Below are 22,990 nucleotides of genomic sequence, written 5' to 3' on the forward strand. Positions count from 1 at the left end.
GGCTGATCTTGAACTCCTAGGTTCAAACAATCCTCCCGTCTCGGCCTCCCAAAGTGCTGGGGGTGGGGGGTATCTCTAGTGCTGGGGGTAGAGGGTGTCTTTAGTGCTGAGATTTGGGGGCGTCTCTAGTTTTGGTTAGGTGATCCAGGAACGTAACACATTGCTTGCCCCTCCTCTTACCTCCCCTCCCTTCCACACACACATTCTGGAGGTAACTTATCTCATACTCAGGCCTTCAAGTGCTTCTGAATCAAAGGGCGGTGGTGGCCTTTGCCTCTCCACTCTCATCTCCCTGACCTGGATGTCAGGAGTTTTTTACTATATGTCTATTGTCAGAACAAACAACTCACCAATACCACAGAGATTCTTTATTCTTCCTTCTGCTCATTTTTGATAAATTCATCTAGCCACTGCTTCCTGTGTGTCTGCTGTGAACAGAACACTGCATTAGGCAATGTACCTTCCACCCATCCTGACCCTGCATGTCTTAGCTTTGCCCAATAATGCTGGCTGCTTGGAGTGTCACTGGCCTTCCCATAGATAACTGACAAGTTGCAGAGCCTTTGTGTAACTGCACCTTTGATTTGTGAGTTCCTTGGTTGCAATTCTTCCTTTTGTTTATTTGCTTGGTTTTGGCTATGCACTGCCATTCCAGTGGGCTGAGGATTCTGGAAGCTAGTTTCTCTAGATAATAGATTTAATTTTCATGAGGGCAGGTTTCACTGATTTAGAGTGTTATATAAAAATTAGCAGGCCTGGCGCAGTGGCTCACTCCTGTAATCCCAGCACTTTGGGAGGCCGAGGCGGGTGGATCACCTGAGGTCGGGAGTTTGAGACCAGCCTGGCCAACATGGTGAAACTCCGTCTCTACCAAAAACACAGAAATTAGCTGTGTGTGGTGGCATGCGCCTGTAATCCCAGCTCTTGGGAGCCTGAGACAGGAGAATCACTTGAAACCAGGAGGCGGAGGTTGCAGTGAGTCCAGATCCTGCCACTGCATTCCAGCCTGGGCAACAGAGCAGGACTCTGTCTCCAAAAACAAAAATTATCGGAGGCCATTGTTTTGGACTAAGCTCCTGCAAAAGCCTCCACCAGACCAGACTAAAGATCAAAATGCTGAGGTTCCCAGTCACCAAACTAAAACTGTTAAGCTGATCTTCTGAGAAATCAGGGGGGAGAGAGAGAGAGAGAGAGAGAGAACCAGCAATCTCCCTCTCAAACAGGCCAGTTTCTATCTTCAATCAGCATGATAATGAATGCCCCCTCTTTTAACCTTTAATCTGAAGTAAACCGATCATACCCAGGCAGTAATTTTTCTATTGTTCTGTCTCCACCTTACAAGGGAAATAACTTTGAAATGACCAATCTGCTTTTTGTTCCTTGTTTCTGCTTTCTGCAGCACTTTTTCTGCCTATAAATCCACGCTTCTCTGCTCAGCTCATCAGAACACTCATTCTATTTTATGGAATGAAGTGTTGCACGATTCTCGAATCGCAGATAAAGCCACTAGAGATCTTTAAACGGAATTTGTTGTAATTGTGTCTTTTGACAAGGATCATAAGGAAGATTTGCTGAGAACTGGCTGCTCACACTATCCAGCCATAACTACTGTGTTTTTATGAATGTATAAGAAATCCCCAATCATGCATTTCATTACTGCCCTTTGGACAACAGTGAGTGGCATGGGCTGAACTGGGTCCCCCACCCAATTCACATGTTGAAGTCCTAATCCCCAGAGCCTCAGACTGTTACTATAGTTAGAGATAGGGCCTTTGTAGAGGTAATCAAGATTAAATACGGTCCTATGGGTGGGCCCGAATCCGATGTGACTCGTGTCCTTATAAAACAGAGGAAATGACGTCGGGAACACATGAGCAGAGCAGGGCAGCAGGAGGGAGGCCATCGTCTGCAAGCCAAGGAGAACAGCCTCAGAGGAAACTTGGAACTCCAGAATTCCAGTCTCCAGGATAAATTTCTGTTGTTGATACCACTTATTTTGTTATGACAGTCCAAGCAAACTAGTACAGCAAAAAAGAAGGGGTTCCCCTGGCTGGGCTCAGGCCTGTCATCTCCGCACTCTGGGAGGCTGAGGTGGGTGGATCATCTGAGGTCAGGAGTTCAAGACCAGCATGGCCAACATGATGAAACCACGTCTCTACTAAAAATAAAAACATTAGCCAGGCGTGGTGGCTACTCCCACCATGTGGTAATCTTAGCTACTCAGGAGGTTGAGGCAGGAGAATCGCTTGAACCAGGGAGGCAGAGGTTGCAGTGAGTCGAGATCGCACCACTGCACTCCAGCTTGGGTGACAGAGTGAGACTTCATCTCAAAAAAAAAAAAGAAAAACAAAAAAGACAGAGAGAAAAAAATAATATAAAGGAAGAGGGTCCCTTGCCAGCACTTGTCTTGCCTACTTGAGTTTTCTGTTCCATTCAGCTCATGCTATTCCATTCATTCTAGACTTTCTATCTTTGCCTTTTCTCTTCTCTGCCATAATACTCGAATAACACTCCTCCCAGCATCAACTCCCCTGCTCCTGCCAATAGCGCCTCACTTTTCCTTTTGGAAACCACCCTTTTGGAACTCTTAATCCTTGCAGTTTGGATGGGGCTGAGGCTACATTCTTCCGCCCCCATCCACTCCAGGGGTGGGAACATGACCCAGGTCTGCAGAATCAGAGGCACAGGTACTAAGGTAGGTTGAGGATTTCTCTGCAGCCCTAAGGAAAAGGGTATTTTCCACCTGGGTTGCTGAGCTGATAGGATGTAAATCCACAGCTGCCAGACACCACTGCTTGTCTTATGAAAATGCAATGAACTCAGGAAAGGAGAGCTGAGACCACATCCTAATGACATCATTTGGTCTCCATCCAGCCTTCCCTGAGCTTACTTCTTGCCTTTTTAATTACATGATTCAACCACCAACCTCCTCCCCACCCACTTTTTTTCTTTTTTTTTTTCCAAACAGGGTTGAGTTTCCATGTAGTTAGGAGTCATGACTTGCATGCCAAATCGGATTCATTTCTTACCACCCCACTCACACTTCATCTCTTTCATCAAACCTTTAATCACTTACTCCAGCACATGAACTCTGTCAGCTCAGAATCTACAAAGAACTTCATGTCTGTGCTACATGGTTTTATTTAATTAATTAAATATATATATATATATTTTGAGACAGGGTCTCACCCTGTCGTCCAGGCTGGAGTACAGTGGCATGATCATGGCTCACTGCAGCCTTGACATCCTGGGCTCAGGTGATCCTCCCACCTCAGCCTCCCTGGGGCTACAGGCTACACAGTTTTAGAAATTATTCTGCACATGCTGACCCCAAAGCAGTTCAGGAAATTGTGAATTGATGAGTCCTGGGTATTAGGTTTCCTCCTTTGTTTCCCCAGTCACACTGCATCATCACACAGGCCAACTCAAAGCCCCGTGAGCTTTTTCCTGGTCTCTTATGGGTTGATCTCATTGGGTTCTCTCAGTCACCCTGGGAAAGGTTAAGTCACTTGCTGAATGAAGGTCACCTAGTAGGATTTGGGGGAGGTGGCGAGTGCTTATAGAACTGTACCTTTTTAGTAATTAGGATTAAACTTGCTTACAATGACAAAAACCCAAAATAACAATGGTTTAAGTTAGATTGAAGTTTACTTCTCTTTCACATAAAAGAATGGAGGTGGGCAGTGCAGGGTAGAGGCTGAACCCCTCAGAGTCAGATCCCCGGGCTTCCCCCATAGGTAGTTCCGCCACGAGGGACTTCCACTTCCAAACTCACCTCCTGATTCAAGATGGCTGCCAAGGCTCTAACAGGCAGGGAAGAGGAATGGATTGTTCTTTTCCTTTAAGACCGCCGTCAGAAACTGCACTTGTCCGTTCTGCTTTCATCCCACTAGACAGAATTTACTTACATGAAACTGCCATAAAGGCTGCCATAAGTATAGTCTCTGTTCCACATGGCTACAGTCTTGTCTAGTGGCAGGAGGCAGGAGGGAGTAAGACAACTGAAGAAGGGAAATGGGCACTGGGGCATCACTAGCAGCTTCTGGACCTGGTTGCTCAGCCCAACTCCACCCATAGTTTGTTTATTGTTTCATATTTGGGTTCTCTCTCCCAATAGTTTGTGAATTCCTGGCAAACAAAGGTTGTAGGCAGTTCTCTCTTACATTTTCAGCTCCTTGGATTGTGCTTTTTACATTGTATGTTTTTCTTTTTCTTTTTTTTTTTTTTTGAGACTGAGTCTTGCTCTGTCACCCAGGCTGGAGTGCAATGGCATGATCTCGGCTCACTGCAATCTCCGCCTTCCAGTTCAAGTGATTCTCATGCCTCAGCCTCCTGAGTAGCTGGGATTACAGGCGCCTGCCACCATGCCTGACTAATTTTTGTATTTTTGGTAGAGACAGGGTTTCACCATGTTGGTCGGGCTGGTCTCGAACTCCTGACCTCAGGTGATCCACCCGCCTCAGCCTCCCAAAGTGCTGGGATTACAGGCGTGAGCCGCTGTGTGCAGCCTACACTGTATTTTGATGATAATAAATCTATAGGTGTTAAGGAGAGAAGTTGTAAAAGGAAATCAAAAGCTACATGTTACACAGCTTAATTATCCCCCAAAGATACCACCCAATAGGAAGCTGGGCTCACAGTCTTGCTTTGTTAATTTTTTTCTTGAGATTGGTTCTTGCTATGTTGCCCAGGCTGGGCTCAAATTCCTGGGGTTAAGGGATCCTCCCACCTCAGCCTCTTTAGTAGCTGGGACTATAGGCCTGCACCACTTCCGCCTTGCTCAGGCTTTGAAATCAGATGATTCAGTTCTAGAATCCCGGCTTTATATCTTAAGAGCTGGCTGGTCCTGGAAAAGTAACTAAAAGCTCTCTGAGATTTACTTTCTTTATCTTGTAAGATAGGGATAATGGTATCTTCCTTGCATTGTGAGAGTTCCAAAGACGATTTGTGTAAAATGCTCAGCACATTATGGGTTTCATTTATTCCTTTCTTTGGTCTTCAGTCTGTGATAACGGACTGGGGGTTGGTCTATGGCAGGCTTTGTGTGTGTCTAATTCAGCAGATCAGAATTACTCCAAGGCATCGGAAATGTGTCTTCTCTTTCTCTGATTTGTGCACTTAAGACTTAATCTTTGTCCATCTAGAGCAAAACAAAAAATGATGCCAAATATAATTACAATGTTAATGTAAGAAATATCTAGTTTTGCACACATGGCTGAATAAGTAGCATCTATTGGAAGATTTCCTTTGCAGTGACTTGCAAATAGCAACTGTAACTTAATTACTTGGGAAAAATTCCGGGAACAGTCACTTTGCCTTTGTATCTCCCTCTTCCGGAACATCAACAAATAATTCCCTGGGTGACTTTCAGCAAGCTGTTTAGAAAGTTATTGCAGCTTGAATGTAGGAGGCTCCGATATATAATATCAGAATTATAATAGGACCAGCCCCTAGTCAGAAAATTGTTGTCTGCTGCTCCTTAACATTTCTCCAAAAGAGCCAACAAATTTATTATTATTATTATTATTATTATTATTTGCAACAGGGTCTCGCTCTGTTGCCCAGGCTGGAGTGCAATGGCATGATCTCGGTTCACTGCAGCCTCTGCCTCCTGGGTTCCAGTGATAATTCTGTTTCAGCCTCGTGAGTAGCCGGGATTACAGGCTTGCACCACCATGCCGGGCTAATTTTTGTATTTTTAGTTGAGATGGGATTTCACTATGCTGGCCAGGTGTGTCTCGAACCCCTGACCTCAGGTGATCCACCAGCCTCAGCCTCCCAAAGTGCTGGGATTATAGACGTGAGCCACCGTGCTCAGCATAAATTTTGTTAAATTCATATTAAGTCAGGTTGCCAGTGCTTGCAACTGGAAAAATCTAATGCATAGGGATTATAAATGATCTCTTTTTTTCTCTTGTCAAGCACATCTCTTCTGTATTTTAGGTCAGGGCTCCATCCATCAAATATGAGCCTGTCCTCACAAGTTTGTCTCAATGCAGAAGGGAGTCAGAAATTTCTCATACATATGAGGAAAAAAAAAAAAAAAAAACTACTGACAAGAATATTCTTATTTAGACTCAGCCAGGAGCAAAATCATTTAAGCAGATAAATGCTGCACTCCTACCTATAATACTCTCTTCCATTCCTCCTACCAATGCACTTCTCATCTTTCCTTTAAGCATCTTCTTAAGACGCATCTAATTTAGCACAAGGCACTTCCAAAGCTCTTTCTTATGCCACTGCTCTCCTGTGAATGCCCTGCCTCTTGCATATGCAGGAACGTCAGCACTGTGACCAAAGAGCGACTGAGGTCCATTCGACTCTCGTCATCCTCTGCTCTCACCCTGTGACCACTTCTGCAAAGAGTCCCCTCTTTTTTTTTCTTCATTTGTACCAGCACCCTTTGGTTTTGGAATCGTCCATCTCCTTTCCCTGTGACTAGAGCATGGCTGTCAGTTACAAAGTCCTGCATCCCCTCCCACCAAGGTCAGCATCCCCCACCCCCTCAAGGTGCAGTCATCAGACCAGCGAGGGGCCAAGACGCCGGCAAGGCCAGGCTAGGTCATTCTGAGACACTGAGATGGATACAGGGCAAGAGACGATCTTTCTTTTTCCCTCCTGGGATTGCAGTCTGCAGAGACTGGAGACTGAACACCGGCAGTGGCCATCTTTCCCAGGATGTGGAAAGCGCCTGCCGGAGAAAGAAACAACAGAGAGGAAAGTGGGACTGAAGGGGTGGTGGTGGTCAACACGGGGGCTTCATCCAAGCAGGAGCCAAGAGTTTCCTTTTTGGCTTCATTCATTTGAAGTCAGGTTTCTGATGCTTGCCACTAAGAAGACTCTAATACACAGGGATGATAAAGAATCTTTTCCTTGCGATCATCATGGCCAACATGGCGAAACCCCGTCTCTACAAAACTACAAAAATTATCTGGGTGGGATGGCGCCCACCTGTAGTCACAGCTACTCGGGAGGCTGAGGGAGGAAACTCGCTTGAACCCAGGAGGCGCAGGTTGCGGTGAGCTGAGATCGCACCACCGCACTCCAGCCTAGGCCAGAGAGCCAGACTCCGCCTCAAAAAAAAAAAAAAAAAAAAAAAAAAAATGGAATCTTTTCCTCCCCTCCGGTCAGGCACACCTCTTCTGTATTTTACGTCAGGACTCTATCCATCAAATATGATTCTGTACGATTTGGGGCACTCACATATTAAGTAAGCATTCATAGGCAATGCTGTAGAGCCCTTCACATCAATATAGACTAGGACTATATGCATATTTGCTTAATGGTCTATTGGAAAGGTTTAAAGCTTTTCCTGCGCACATATCTTGCCATTTCAACTTTGGTTGTGAGTTCCTGGACTGCAGCACACATATTTCTATATTTTTGGCATTCCTGGCTACTGCTCAGTATATTACAGACACATAATCTCTTGCCCAAAGCTTTGGGGAGTACTTCAGAATTCATAATATTTTGGATTTTTGAAAGGTAACACAGAGCATAAAACCATGAGGGGTGGCCGGGCACGGTGGCTCACACCTGTAATCTAGCATTTTTGGAGGCCGAGGTGGGTGGATCACCTGAGGTCAAGAGTTTGAGACCATCCTGGCCAACATGGTGAAACCCCGTCTCTACTAAAAATAGAAAAATTAGCTCGTCGTGGTGGCGGGCGCCTGTAATCCCAGCTACTTGGGAGACTGAGGCAGGAGAATTGCTTGAACCTGGAAGGCAGAGGTTGCAGTGAACTGAAAGGGCGCCATTGCACTCCAGCCTGGGTGACAAGAGTGAATGAAATTTTGTCTAAAAAAAACCCAAAAAACAAAACCCAGGGATCCTCTGGAAGATCCCCGTAATGTAATGCAGTAACATATTTTCATATGATGTGAATATTAATTCTAGTTGGGGTGAATAAAGGCTGAATAGCCTTACATCATTTTAGGTTAAGGTTTGCTACAAAATAAGTTTTAAAACATTTTTGTGTTTTGGAACTTTTTATGGTCAGACTTGGGTCCCTGTCCTCTGTCTTCTGACGCAGGTGAAATGCTCTTTCCCTATCACCTTTCTCACAGCAGGGACTCAACTTCTGTCACAGTAATACAGGAAGTCCCTCTGTAGAATCACTTTACATTTTATGTAACAGTCAACGGTCATATAATTAGATATAAGACGTTTGGAATAAATATATTATGTGTACAAACACATAAACATATACACATATGTGCAAAAACATAATGAAAGATATGGACCAAATTGTCATTTTTTTACTTTAAAAATTTTTAAGAGATGGGGCCAGAGAGTCTCACTATGTTGCCCAGGCTGGTCTTGAACTCCCGGCCTCAAGAGATCCTCCTGTCTCAGACTCCTGAGTTGCTAGAATTACAAGTGCATGCCACCATGACTGGCTCCAAATTGTTCGTTTTTAACAATGGTTTCCTCTGGCTAGAAGAATTATGGATGATTCGTAATTTTTTCTTATTGATGTTCTGTGTTTTTGATGTTTTCCCCTTAAGCATGTCTTTTTAAAATAGAATGCTTCTCTTGGATTATCTAGGCAGTCAAACATATCATCTTTAAATTGCTTTTTTGTTCCTTCCTTCCTAATACTTGCATGTCTTTGTTTTCCTGGTCTGATTTTATTGGTCAGGATTCCAGAAGGATATTCAGGAGTAATGTGACAGAGACTATTCTCATCTTATTCCTGACTTAAATAGCAAAGAACATATTTTTAGAATTAACAATTTTTTTAAATAGAGACAGTGTCTTAATGTGTTGCCCAAGCTGGTCTGGAGCTCCTGGCCTCAAATGATCCTCGCACCTTGGCCTCCCAAAGTGCTGGGATTACAGATGTGAGCCACTGCACTGGGCCAGAATTAACAATTAAATAAACATTATTTTTAAAAGCTTTCACAATTTTGATTTATACCATATAAGGAATCTAAATGGAATAGGAAAAAGATCTTTTCACATAAAAGGTTCCAAACAAGTGTGTGGCATAAGGAATTTCACAAATATAATCTTTACCACTGATTCTCCAGAGGATTGAAAATTGAAAATAGAAATAAGTCAGTAGTCATCCAAACACTGATTTATTCTTTATTTAACTATATTTTGAAGAAATACTTTTTTCATGTAAGTTCAAGAAAATATAATCTGAAAGCTAAAATGAAGATACGTATCTAAAAGGAATGGGGGAAAAAAGCAAATAGCTGCAATAATGTACTCCAGAAAGAGAATTGGGAAATCTTGAAACAACAACAAAACTTTGAAGTGGAAAAAGATCTAGACAGAGTCAAACAAGAGTCACCAAAAACCAAGCCAAGAAGCACAAAACAAACCAAAAGTGCTAGTGGCACAATCTTGGCTCACTGCAACCTCTGCTTCCAAGGTTCAAGAGATTCTACTGCCTCAGCCTCCTGAGTAGCTGAGACTACAGGCGCCCGCCACCATGCCCAGCTAATTTTTGTAATTTTAGTAGAGATGGGGTTTCACCATGTTGGCCAGGCTGGTCTCAAACTTTCTGACCTCAGGTGATCCACCTACCTCAACCTCCCAAAAAATATCTTATGTATTAATGACTAAGGAACAGACATGAATACTGTATTAGGGAAGTAAGACACATTTGAGATCAGTTTAAAGTTGATAAGACCAAATTGAAAAGCTACTCGGGAGGCTGAGACAGGAGAATTGCTTGAACCTGGGAGACAGAGGTTGCAGTGAGCCAAGATCGTGCCACTGCACTCCAGCCTGGGCAACAGAGCAAGACTCCATCTCAAAAACGAAAGAAGGGAAGGGAAGGGGAAGGGAAGGGAGGGGAGGGGAGAGGAAGGAAGGGGGAAGGAAAGGAAGGAAGAAAGACAACCAGGAGCGGTTGTTTGTGTCTGTAATCCCAGATACTTGGGAGGCTGAGACTGAGGAGGGAGGATCACTTGAGCCCAGGAGCTCAAGACTAGCCCCGGCAGCATAGGCAGACCCCATTAAAGAAAGAAAGAAAGAAAGGAAGAGAGGGAGGGAGGAAGGAAGGAGGAAGGGAGTAAGGAAGGAGGAAGGAAGGAAGGAAAGAAGGAAGGAAGGAAGGAAAAGAGAGAGAGAAAGAAGGAAGGAAGGAGAGAGAAAGACGGAAAACGAGAAAGAAGACAGACAGAAAAAGAAGGAAATAAAGAAAGAGAGAAAGAAAAAAGAAAGAAAGAAAGAAGGAAAGAAAGGACATAGAGAAAATAAGAAAAATGCACCCCACCATCCAAAAAATAATGACTTGTACATACATCACGGACAAGTATGCCGCAGTTATCTACGCATGGCAGTGCGAGAGCTATGATCCTGGTTTGCTTGAACCCAGGAGGCAGAGGTTGCAGTAGGCTGAGACTGTGCCACAGCACTCCAGCCTGGGTGACAGAGCGAGACCCTGTCAAAAAAAAAAAAAGCTATAATCCTGGCTACCCTGTCATTCTGTAATTCAAGTCCCCAATTCTGACCCTTGCCCCACCCACCAACAGGATTTCTGTTGGGGTACTCGCTGGCTTGTTGCAATCCAGAAAGGAGCCAGAAATATTCACTAAGAACTTACTTTTTTTTTCTCCTCCATGGGCCACGAAATTGGTTTTAATTCCAGGAATGTCTTTGTAAAGAGAAGGAGGTTCTGTAGAATAGTGCAGATCATAACACAATAAAAGGAAAGCAAAATTATATTTTAAGGGAAACTTTGCTGAAACAATGCTGACACCAGCTATTTTTGGATCACAAGATAATTTTATATCTTAAGGGAGAGGCTATCCTATGACTATAGTGGTTTACAGGAAATCTTAGCTGTTAAAAATCATTGCAGTTCTATTGTTTTACTTGTTTTCTATAAGTAACTTTCTTAGCCCAATCTACTATCATGATAATCTATCTTCTAGTGTTTAAAGTGTTACGTTTTAGCACATCCAAAATAGTCAAGTGATGACGTTATCATGACTTGCTTTCAGGTGACTGTTTTCTACCTGGAAAAGTCAGGTTTTAGCTCTTTCCAGAAGCAGCATGACTTCAGGAGAGAAAGTTCTTTTGCAACTCAAAAGGATCCAAAAACTGAGGCAGAAGTCTACCTACAGACATATACATGAGGCGTCTATAACCAAGCACCTTATACCAATAAGGCAGCCCCCTCACGCTCACCCCTTTCTCACTGCAGTCAGCCGTGGGACCAAGAGGTGTGGCCTACCTTCCCCACCAGAGCCTGTGATGGGATTCTCTTCTGCAAACAAAAGAGCCATAGGACTAACAGGCTGAGGCCCAGAGGCTGGTGAGGAACCTCAATCTATTTGAGAACAAAACCAATGGACAATATCCAGTTTGAGGAATTGTGTTGGAAGCTCCCACTGAAGGAATAAAGAAGGGGAATCCAGTTTGAGGGACTGTGTTGGGAATAAAGAAGGGGAATCCAGTTTGAGGAATTGTGTTGGGAGCTGGGAGCATACAGCCTCCCACTGAAGGAATAAAGAAGGGGTCCCAGCCTAAAGAACATCTGTCTGAGGGCTGCTGTGAGCATTAACAAAAAAAAAAAAAAAAAAAGGGTGCCACTTCTAGATACATGCCGCAAATAATTGAAAACAAGGACTCAAACAGGTACTCGAACAGCCATGTTCATAGCAGCATCACAACAGCCAAAGGCGGAAACACCCAAGCGTTCATCAACAGGGCAATGCATAAACCAAGTGCGGTCTGTACAGATAGTGGGATACTATTCAGCCATAATAAAAGGGAATGAAATTCTGATACAAGCCGCAACATGGATGAACCTTGAAAATATTATGCTAAGTGAAATAAGCCAGGCACAAAAGGATAAATATTGTATGACTTCACTTACATGAGGTACCTATAATAGGCAAAGTCATAGTGGCAGAAAGCAGAGGAGCTTAGTCGGGGCTAGGAGGAGGGGAAAGGGGAATATTGTTTAATGGATATGGTTTCAGTTTGGGATGATAAAGTTCTGTAGGTGGATAGCGGTGATGGTTGCACAACACTGTGGCTGTATTTACTGCCACTGAGTTGTGTACCTAAAAATGGTAAAAATGGTAAATTTTAGGGTTTTAAAATTTTATTTTATATTTCTCCACTTTTTTGTTTTTTCTTTAATTTTTTATTTCCACAAGTTTTTGGGGAATTCCACAGGTCTATTTGGTTATGTGAATAAGTTCTTCAGTGGTGATTTGTGAGATTCTGGTGCGCCCATCACCCGAGCAGTATACTCTGAACCCAATTTGTAGTGTTTTATCCCTCACCCCCTTCCCACCCTTTCCTCCTGAGTCCCCAAAGTCTACTGTGTCATTCTTTTTTTTTTTTTTTTTTTTGGAGACGGAGTCTCGCTCTGTCGCCCAGGCTGGAGTGCAGTGGCCGGATCTCAGCTCACTGCAAGCTCCGCCTCCCGGGTTTACGCCATTCTCCTGCCTCAGCCTCCCGAGTAGCTGGGACTACAGGCGCCCGCCACCTCGCCCGGCTAATTTTTTGTATTTTTTAGTAGAGACGGGGTTTCACCGTGTTAGCCAGGATGGTCTCGATCTCCTGACCTCGTGATCCGCCCGTCTCGGTCTCCCAAAGTGCTGGGATTACAGGCTTGAGCCACCGCGCCCGGCCTACTGTGTCATTCTTATGCCTTTGCATCCTCATAGCTTAGCTTTCACTTATGAGTGAGAACATAAGATGTTTGGTTTTCCATTCCTGAGTTACTTTACTTGGATTAATAGTCTCCAATCCCATCCAGGTTGCTGTGAATGCCATTAATTCATTCCTTTTTATGGCTGAGTAGTATTACATCGTACCTATATACCACGGTTTCTTTATCTGTTCATTGATTAACAGGGATTTGGGTTGGTTCCACATTTGTGCAATTGTGAATTGTGCTGCTATAAGCATGCGTGTGAAAGTATCTTTTTCGTGTAATGACTTCTTTTCCTCTGGGTAGATACCCAGTAGTGGGATTGCTGAATCAAATGGTAGTTCTACTTTTAGTTCTTCAAGAAATCTCCACACTGTTTTCCAGAGTGGTTGTACTAGTTTACATTCCTACCAGCAGTGAAGAAGTGTTCCCTGATCACTGCATCCACGCCAATATCTATTATTTTTTGATTTTTTGATTATGGCCATTCTTTTTTTTTTTTTTTTTTTTTTTTTTTGAGACAGAGTCTCGCGCTGTCGCCCAGGCTGGAGTGCAGTGGCCAGATCTCAGCTCACTGCAAGCTCCGCCTCCCGGGTTTACGCCATTCTCCTGCCTCAGCCTCCCGAGTAGCTGGGACTACAGGCGCCCGCCACCTCGCCCGGCTAGTTTTTTTTGTATTTTTTTTAGTAGAGACTGGGTTTCACCGTGTTAGCCAGGATGGTCTCGATCTCCTGACCTCGTGATCCGCCCGTCTCGGCCTCCCAAAGTGCTGGGATTACAGGCTTGAGCCACCGCGCCCGGCCATTATGGCCATTCTTATAGGAGTAAAGTGGTATCGCATTGTGGTTTTGATTTGCATTTCACTGATCATTAGTGATGTTGAGCATTTTTCCACACCCTTGTTAGCCATTTGTATATCTTCTTTTGAGAATTGTCTATTCATGTCCTTAACCCACTTTTTGATGGGATTGTTCATTTTTTTTCTTGCTAATGTGTTTGAGTTCGTTGCAGATTCTGGATGTAACTCCTGTGTCAGATGTATAGATTGTGAAGATTGTTTCCCACTCTGAAATTTTAGGTTATGTATAGTTTACCACAATGAAAATCCAAAACAAAGGGTATAAATATTCAAAACGTTCTTCCAAAGGTACTTCAAAGTTCCTATGTCTGCCTGGCACAGGGTTACTGCCCAGTACATGCCCTTTCTCTTCCTTTTATCTTGCTGCTTCTCCTCCCACCTTCCCTCACCACTCCACATTCATCACATTCAGCTTTCAGGGTGCCATTAGGACTCCAGGCCACTCCACACCCTACTCACTCACTTCTTACTTCAGAGGAGGCTGCGCTTAACATTCCTGAAAGAGGTTGCAAAGTGATTAGAAGACTTCATTCCAGCAATTTCCTTCCTGTCTCTGGTGTCATCAACTTTCCGTCTCCACTGGGTCATTCTGATCAATAGACCCATGAGTATCCATAATTAAAAACAACCAACCGGCTGGGTGTGGTGGCTCATGCCTGTAATCCCAGCACTTTGGGTCAACCAACAGGCCGAGGCGGGCGGATCACCCGAGGTTAGAAGTTCAAGACCATCCCGGCCAACATGGTGAAACCCAGTCTCTATTAAAAGTACAAAGATTAGCCAGGCATGGAGGCAGGTGCCTGTAATTCCAGCTACTTGGGAGGGTGAGGCAGGAGAATTGCTTGAACTTGGGCAGCAGATGTTGCAGTAAGCTGAGATTGTGCCAATGCATTCTAGCCTGGGTAACAGAACGAGACTTTGTCTCAAAAAAAAAAAAAAAGAAAGAAAGAAAGAAAGAAAGAAAGAAAGAAAGAAAGAAAGAAAGAAAGAAAGAAAGAAACCAACCAAACAAAACCCAAAAAGCCCTCAGTCCACATTCCCCTGTAGCAACTGTCCCAATCCTTTGCCCTTGCTCTTCTGCACGGCAAGAGTTCTTGAGAATTATCTGTGCTCTTTCTACTCAACTCCATCCTCAACTCACTGCCCTGTGGCTTCCATCTCCACCAGAGAACTGAAATTACCATCGTCAAGGTTACCACTGATCCCCATTTGCCTAAGTCACTGATCAATCCTCATCGACTTGGTTTCACTATGGCATTCAGTGGCTGACACCTTCCTCTAGAAGCGTGGCCTTTTCTTGGCTCCATGGGCACCACTCTCTCCTGGCTTTACTCCTATCTCATTGCCTCTTTTGCTGGTGCCTCCTCCTGCGTTCTAAAGGTTGAAGTCCCTTCGTCTCAGTACTTTCACCCTTAAGTCCCTTGTCTCAGTACTTTCACCCTTGGTGATTTTACCCTGCCTCAAGGCTGTAAATGCTATTCAGATGCTGATGACTCCAAATTTTATCTGTAGCACTGATCTTTCTCTTGAATGCTAAACTCAGAAATCCACCAGTCTGCTGGACTCTCCAAGGCGGATAGCCAGGCCTCTCCAGGTTAAAACATTGAAAGTAGAACTTTTTATCCCTCCCTAGGCTTTACCATCATAAGCATCCTCTTCTTCATCTTCCCCATCTTGATAAATGTTACCACCCTTCACGCAGCTGGCCAGATCCAAATTCTCCTCAGTGGATTCTGCTTAAAACTCTCTAGCGGCTTCCCATTGCAGTTAGGAAAACATCGCGGGGTGATCAGACACAGTGTGACGTGGCCTCCGCCCTGTGACGTCATTTGGCTTCTCCTAGTGTGCTACATCATGGGTCTTTCTTGTTCCCAGGACACATTTTGCTTGGTCCTGGGTTTGTGCTGGCTGTTTCCCTCCCTGGAAGGCCCTTTTTCCAGATCTTCACCTAGCACAATCTGCTTAATTTATAAATAATTCTTATCAATCAATATAAATTACTAACTTCCCAGTGAAAAGGTGGCAAAGGATACAAAGAGACAAGTCACAGAAGAGGAAAACCAGTGTATTTCCTCTTCTGTGGCTTAAGTCAGGTAAAATGATGCTTTTTATTTATGTTTTTTGAGACAAAGACTTGCTCTGTTGCCCAGGCTGGAGTGCAGTGGCGTGATCTTGGCTCACTGCAACCTCTGCCTCCTGGGTTCAAGTGATTCTCCTGCCTGAGCCTCCCGAGTAGCTGGGATTACAGGCACACGCCACCGCACCTAGCTAATTTTTGTATTTTTAGTAGAGATGGGGTTTCACCATGTTGGCCAGGCTGGTCTTGAACTCCTGACCACAAGTGATCCATCTGCCTTGGCCTCCCAAAGTGCTGGGATTACAGGCATGAGCCACTGCGCCTGGCCTAACATGGTGCTTTACCTGATTTATAACACATACAAAGGCACAAAACTAAAATGAGGTCGCATGGGTTACCTATTAGATTGGCAAAGGTAAAAAAAAATCTGGTAATGACCATGCTGGCAAGAGGTTGGGGAAGAGACACTATCACATGTTTTGTTGGTGGGAATATACATTAGTACATTTATGCAAAGTAATTGATGGTATTCATCAAAATTTGCAATGTACATACCCCTTGCCCCAGAAATGTTATTTCTGCGAATTTTCCTGCAGATGTGCTGGCACATGTACAAGATTATGGATATACAACTTTCTTCATTGCCTTTGTTTCTAATAAGTAAAAGATTTGAAATAGTCATCCATTAATATAGGACTAGTTTAATTAATAACTGATTAATAATATAACGGAATACAAGGCAGTCTTTACAAAAACTAAGCTGTTCTACATGCTTTGCTATTAAACCATCTCCAGGATATATAATTAAATAAAAGAAGCAAAATGCAGGCTGAAGGTGTAAAGCATGATACACCTTCATTCTGGAAGTTGGATGGAAAAATTTATGAATTTTGTTTGTTTGTTTGTTTGTTTGTTTTTTTGAGATGGAGTCTTGCTCTGTTGCCAGGCTGGAGTGCAGTGGTACAATCTTGGCTCACTGCAACCTCCGACTCCCTGGTTCAAGTGATTCTCCTACCTCAACCTCCTGAGTAGCTGGGATTACAGGCACATGCCACCATGCCCAGCTGATTTTTGTATTTTTAGTAGAGACGGGGTTTCACCATGTTGGCCAGGATGGTCTCAATCTCCTGATCATGTGATCCGCCCGCCTAGACCTCCCAAAGTGCTGGGATTACAGGCGTGAGCCACCGCGCCCAGCTAAATATTTTTGATTATATATGCATAGAATATCTCCGGAAGAAAATATAGGAAACTAACAGACAGTCTTTGGAGAGAGAAATAACATGGATAGTAAGGAAGACAGTCTTAACTTTTACTATACACCCCTTTTTACCTTTTGTTTCTTACCATGTGTATATTACCTATTCAATTAATAAATAATTGAAAAAAATACATAAAAGGTGTATAGGAAGAAGGGCCCATGAGAGGCTGAGAAACAATTACCTGCAAAGTAAGAGGAAAGGAGAGAGAATTGTAGCAGTAGTCAGGGGTGAGACTTCCAACAACTTACCTGCAGGAACCCTGGGCTCACCCATAGATAGCACAATGAGGCCAATAGGATAAAGCCTGAAGAGTAGCCTCTGGGCTTGGTGATTCCCGTGCAGATTCTTAGTTAGGAATGATTTTGGTTGACACAAAATCCTACTCTGTAATTTTTATTTTTATTACTTATTTATTTACTTATTTTTGAGACAGAGTCTTGCTCTGTCACACAGGCTGGAGTACAGTGGCACAATCTCAGTTCACTGCAACCTCCACCTCCTGGGTTCAAGCGATTCTCCTACCTCAGCCTCCCAAGTAGCTGGGATTACAGGCATGCACCACCATGCTCAGCTAATTTTTGTATTTTCAGTAGACACAGGGTTTCACCATGTTGACCAGTCTGGTCTAGAACTCCTGACCTCAGGTGATCTGCCCACCTCAGCCTCCCAAAGTGCTGGGATTATAGGCGTGAGCCACCGTGCCCAACCCTCTGGCTACATAATTTTTTAAATAGCCACCCAACATATTTTGGACAGCTTTTCTCTCTTTGGGGAATTTCACGCCCTGTGAATCTTGACTTCCCTTGGAGGAAGCAGGAAGCTCACTTTCCCTTGGGGTTAGGGCTTAGCCTTTGACACAGGCTCTGCCAGTGAGAGCCCAACCGAGACATCGTTTAGAAGGAGAGTAACGCAAGGAAGCAGCTCATGTGAGGGTGATGGTGTGGGTGCCTGGCTTTGGGGCAGCAGCGGTGCAGATTCTGGCACCACACACTGGCAGAGCCCGGGCCTGGCATGGCATTTCATCTGAGCATTCTGAATGAAAAACATGTGGCCTGCCACATTTGTGCACAGTTGGTCTGGAGTGGCGCTAGCTGCAAAGCCCCACACCTGATTCTTGGACTCCCATGGAAATTTTGGTAGTATATTTAAAAATATACAAGCAGTGGCTCACGCCTGTAATCCCAGCACTTTGGGAGGCCGAGGTGTGTGAATCACCTGGGGTCAGAAGATCGAGACCAGCCTGACCAACATGGTGAAACCCATGTCTACTAAAAATTCAAAAAAAAAAAAAAAAAAAAAATTAGCCGGGCGTGGTGGTGGGCACCTGTTGTCCCAGCTATTCAGGAGTCTGAGGCAGGAGAATCTCTTGAACTCAGGAGGTGGAGATTGCAGTGAGCCAAGACCACGCCACTGTACTCCAGCCTAGGCAACAAAGTGAGACTCCACTGCCCCCCTCAAAAAAAAAAAATCACTTAATAAATTTCTTTTCTGTTTTAAATAACTTAGAATGGATTTTGTAGTGATTTTTTCTGGAGGGCGGACGTAGGTTAAAAAGATGTTAAGGAGCCTGGGCAACAAAGAAAAACTTCATCTCTACAAAAAAAAAAAAATTTGCTGGGCTTGATGGTTTGTAGTAGTAGTCTCAGCTACTTGGGAGACTGAGGTGGGAGGATCGCTTGAGCCCAGGAGTTGGAGGCTGTAGTGAGCTGTATCACACCACTGCACTCTAGCCTGGGAGACAGAGCGATACTCCATCTTAAAAAAAAAAAAAGAAGAAGAAGAAGAAGTCAAGGGTAAATATGGATGTTGGAAGCCAGTTTTCTCACTGTTGGAGTGGGAGGTTACAGGTAAGCAAGGGAGAGTGTTAGAATGATCCAGATGGCACTGGATTAGCATTGGAGACATCAGTATGACTCATGCTTAGCTTAATACTGATACAGATGGTACATATAGAACTATTTTTAGATATATGGATATACATAGGCAAATATAGTATATGGACATATATTTCCTTGCTCTCTCAGCTGAAAGGCTTAGAGGCAATAACACCCCAATAGCAACAAGCACCCCAATAACTAAGCAATAGCAACAGGCCTAGATCTTAGTTTCTTTCTTTCTTTTCTTTTCTTATTTATTTATTTTTTTTTAAGACAGAGTCTCTCTCTGTTGCCCAGGTTGGAGAGTAATGGCGCGATCTCGGCTCACTGCAACCTCTGCCTCCCACGTTCAAGCAATTCTCTCACCTCGGGCTTCCAAGTACAGGCACCTGCCACCACGTCTGTCTAATTTTTTGTGTTTTTACTAGAGACGAGGTTTTGCTATGTTGGCCAGGCTGGTCTCGAACTCCTGACCTCAGGTGATCCGTCTCCCTCGGCCTCCCAAAGTGCTGGGATTATAAAAATGAATCGACCGGGCACAGTGACTCAGTTTCTAACACCGTTTTCCAATAAAAGAAACCAAGGACTCTTAGAGAAATGGCTGATTCAAGGAGTAGGGCAGGAAAGGTGAACCTGGAGGCATCACAACTACATGAAATGTGCAGATCTTTCTTGGCTACCAACGAAACTTAACTAATAGACAATTTTACAAAAGACAGGAAATCTGATATGGACTGTGATATAGACAATATCAAGGAATTACTGTTAATTTTTTAGGAGTGACAATGACATTGACATTCTGTAAGAAAATGTCCATATTTTTAGACATGCATCCCGAAGGATGAGGGGCTAAAATGACATGATATCTGGAATTTGCTGTAAAGAAAGAGGAAAATTACTTTGGGAGGCCGAGACGGGCGGTTCATGAGGTCAGGAGATCGAGACCATCCTGGCTAATACGGTGAAACCCGTCTCTACTAAAAATACAAAAAACTAGCCGGGCGAGGTGGTGGGCGCCTGTAGTCCCAGCTACTCGGGAGGCTGAGGCAGGAGAATGGCGTAAACCCGGGAGGCGGAGCTTGCAGTGAGCTAAGATCCGGCCACTGCACTCCAGCCTGGGTGACAGAGCGAGACTCCGTCTCAAAAAAAAAAAAAAAGAAAAAGAAAAAAGAAGAAAGAGGAAAATTGGGATAGATGAAGAAGTGTGGCAAATCTTGGTAACTGCTGAATCTCAGGTCCTTGTAGAATGTTCTTTGCTTCTGAGTATGCTTGAAAATTTTCACTAACGGTTTTTGGTTTTTTTCTTTTTTTTTTTCTTTGAGACGGAGTCTTGCTCTGTCACCCAGGCTGGAGTGCAATGACTTCATCTCGGCTCACTGCAACCTCCGTCTCCTGGGTTCAAGTGATTCTCCTGTCTCAGCCCCCTGAGTAGCTGAGATTACAGGCGACCACCCCCATGCTCAGCTAATTTTTTCGTATTTTTAGTAGAGATGGGGTTTCACCATATTGGCCAAGCTGGTCCTGACCTCAGGTGATCCGCCCGCCTCGGCCTCCCAAAGTGCTGGGATTACAGGCGTGGGCCACTGTGCCCAGCCTCATAATGCATTTTTTTAAAAAAGCTAGAAAAAGATTTGGGTTGAGAATAGAGTTAGCAATGTTTATTCCACCTGTAATCCCAGGCTGCGTAGGAGCTTCAGTGTGATGGGCACTGCTGTGGCTGAGAGGGATGTGTGGGTGGGTGGGCTGCCCCCGATCCAGGGCTGAGCCAGGAGGGCCTCTGATCCCAGATATGGAGTTGAGAAAGGGGAGTTGACTGCTGGAGGATCCATTTTTTTCTCTGTCTCAGTGGCTGGCTGGGAAACCCAGGGCGCCTTTTCTTGACGTTGCCCTGCGCTCTCTAGCCCATGGAAGGCACACTGAACAACAGAAGAAACAGAAGCTCCCACCCCACTTGTGTGTTTGTGGCTACCTAGCAGTTCTTGCTACTCTACTGTAGGGTGTGAGAAACAGTGATTACGGTAGAGTTTGTGATGTTTGTTTTTCCCAAGATCAAAACCCCATCTCCCCTCTGTTAACATAAACCATCAAAAGTCGATCTGTATTTAATTTTCCTTGGGTGGTCCTGGGTTGACATCTTGCCCTTTTGTCTTACCATAGGAACTTGGGAATCCAATCCTTTGTTCCATCTGCTCCGAAGACAGCCCACCACCCGCTGCTGGCCTGGTGGTTCCAGCATGGATTCTGTGTTTTGAAACCTCGTCTAAAGTTACAGGGAACAAGAGATCCTTACATTTCATGTGAGCATTCTGAGCAAAAAGCCTGTGTCCTGGCCACATTATGCACATTGGTCTGTATTCATGAGAAAGGCCGCGGAGCAGGAGCGAGGCCAAAAATATGACCCCTCTCCGCCCCCATGTCTTAAAGGCTCCCCGACATTGAACAGACTGTCCTGTTGCTTGAAAAGGAGTAAATGAAGCCCACTTTGGAGTGAAGGAACAGGCCTCTGATGTCCTGAGATCTGGCTAGGGCTTGCTCTGTCGCCTGCCTGGCCCATGGTGGCGTCTTCCCTTCTTCCCAAAGTGGAGTTCAGGGGAACGGAGTGTCAAGACAAAAACTGCCGTAACAGCTCCTGGAACCTGAGCTCACTGCATTTTGAAAGTGCCTCTGCAAGCTGGAATTCTTCAGGGAGGCCACTCATTCAATCTGAGCACAGATGCATGACCAATCTGACCCTACTGAAGCACGTGTTTCTCTGGCACCTGCAAGGCAGGGCTAGCCCAGAAATGCAGAAATGTACACAGGCCCATGTGCTCGCTTGCTTACATTACCAATCACAACCCACAGAGGACACCTAGAGCCAGTGGGAGGAGCACAGGAAGGCCAAGCGTCCCTCCTACCTGGGCATCGCTCAGCCTGGGGCTATCCACTCACTTCACTGCACACAAAGAATGCACCCGCTTGGTGACTACAGGACAACAGTGTTGGAAACTGAGCAATGACGTGAAACTTCATATCATTATCCTTCTTTTCATTTCCCTGCAGTCTGGAGTCTGGTCCTATTGAAAAATCCTAAAAAGACTGGATCCAAATCATAAAACACAGCTTGTATGCAGAATTACTATGATGTGGGCATCTTGAATTCATTACGCCTGTGGTTTTATAGGGCATATTTAAAATGTATGCACTAAAGTGAATATAAACTTTACGGTTCATTTTGCCCAAGAGAAAGGGATGGATGAGAGGAAATGAAAGCTGTTTTCTGGCACACTCACCATGGAGCTTCACTCGCTCAAGGCAGCTGATACCGCTGGGTCCTGGAGGTCTGCACAGCGCCACCTCCAGGGACTACCTCCCTTGGGGTGGTGCTCATTTCTCCGAGGCTGACAATTGTGTTCTCAGTTTCCCACACATCACTTGAAAATCTGCTCATATGACCACCTCAGAGCTCAGAGCGAAATTGCTCACATTTTTCAGGTGTATGGATGCAATTATACAGCTAACAATCCGGGGCTGTTGCTTACCTGTGCATGGGCATTTATCAATTATGCCTAAACCTTCCAGGAGATGGGTCCAGAGATAAACGACTTCAGGTGTGACCATGAAAGTCAAGGCTGAGAAAGCAGACTTGAAAAGTTTCACCTAAGGGATCTTGATTTTCAGGTGAGGCAGAGCCCCCTAATGTAGAGAAGCTCTGATGAAATGCAAGGCAACCCCAGGTGTCGTGGCAGTCTAGCCCTTCTTAAGGTTCTTAAAGTCACTTGTGGTCGGTCACTAAGTTGTCTGGATGAAATAAGTAGTACATGCTAACTTTATGGATAAAATAAATCATAATATTTAAAATATTCAGGACAGTAATTGACACATAGTAAGTGTCGTATGCAATTTGTTTCAAAATCTGGTTTCCAAAGAAATGTCATCTCTCTTCTCTTCTCTCTCTCTCTCGCTCACTCTGTCTCATCTATGGAGAGACATTGGTTTTGAATTGAGGCCCTACCACATTATAGCTGTGCAATTTAAGGCAAGTTAAATAATCTTTCTTTGCTTCAGTTTCTTCATCCGTGCAATAGAAATACAAATTGTATATTGCAATAATATTTTGAGGATTTCATAAGTGACTATTAAAACTCTTAAAACAAAGTCTGTATAAAATAAGAGCTGCAGGCTGAATGTGGTGGCTCACGCCTGTAATCCCAGCACTTTGAGAGGCCGAGGTGGGAGGATTATTTGAGCCCAGGACTTCGAGACCAGCCTGGGCAACCTAGTGAGAGGCTGTTTCTATTAAAAAAA

The 22,990-nt window shown here is 44.3% G+C and overlaps 1 long non-coding RNA gene across 2 annotated transcripts in view; it reads left to right on the top strand.

Annotated features, from left to right (window-relative positions):
- The window catches only part of LOC110743143, a 72,572-nt gene that overhangs the window by 48,262 nt on the left and 1,320 nt on the right, over positions 1-22,990 (top strand). Inside the window, exon 3 of one of the 2 annotated variants that reach the window (XR_002521712.2) lies at positions 20,861-22,363. This is a non-coding gene — a long non-coding RNA (uncharacterized LOC110743143). Of the gene's footprint in view, positions 1-20,860; positions 22,964-22,990 lie in introns of those variants that run through there. The other variant, XR_002521711.2, reaches the window with a different exon arrangement.

The sequence above is a fragment of the Papio anubis genome, chromosome 6 (genome assembly GCF_008728515.1).
Source record: "Papio anubis isolate 15944 chromosome 6, Panubis1.0, whole genome shotgun sequence".
Classification (NCBI taxonomy): domain Eukaryota; kingdom Metazoa; phylum Chordata; class Mammalia; order Primates; family Cercopithecidae; genus Papio; species Papio anubis.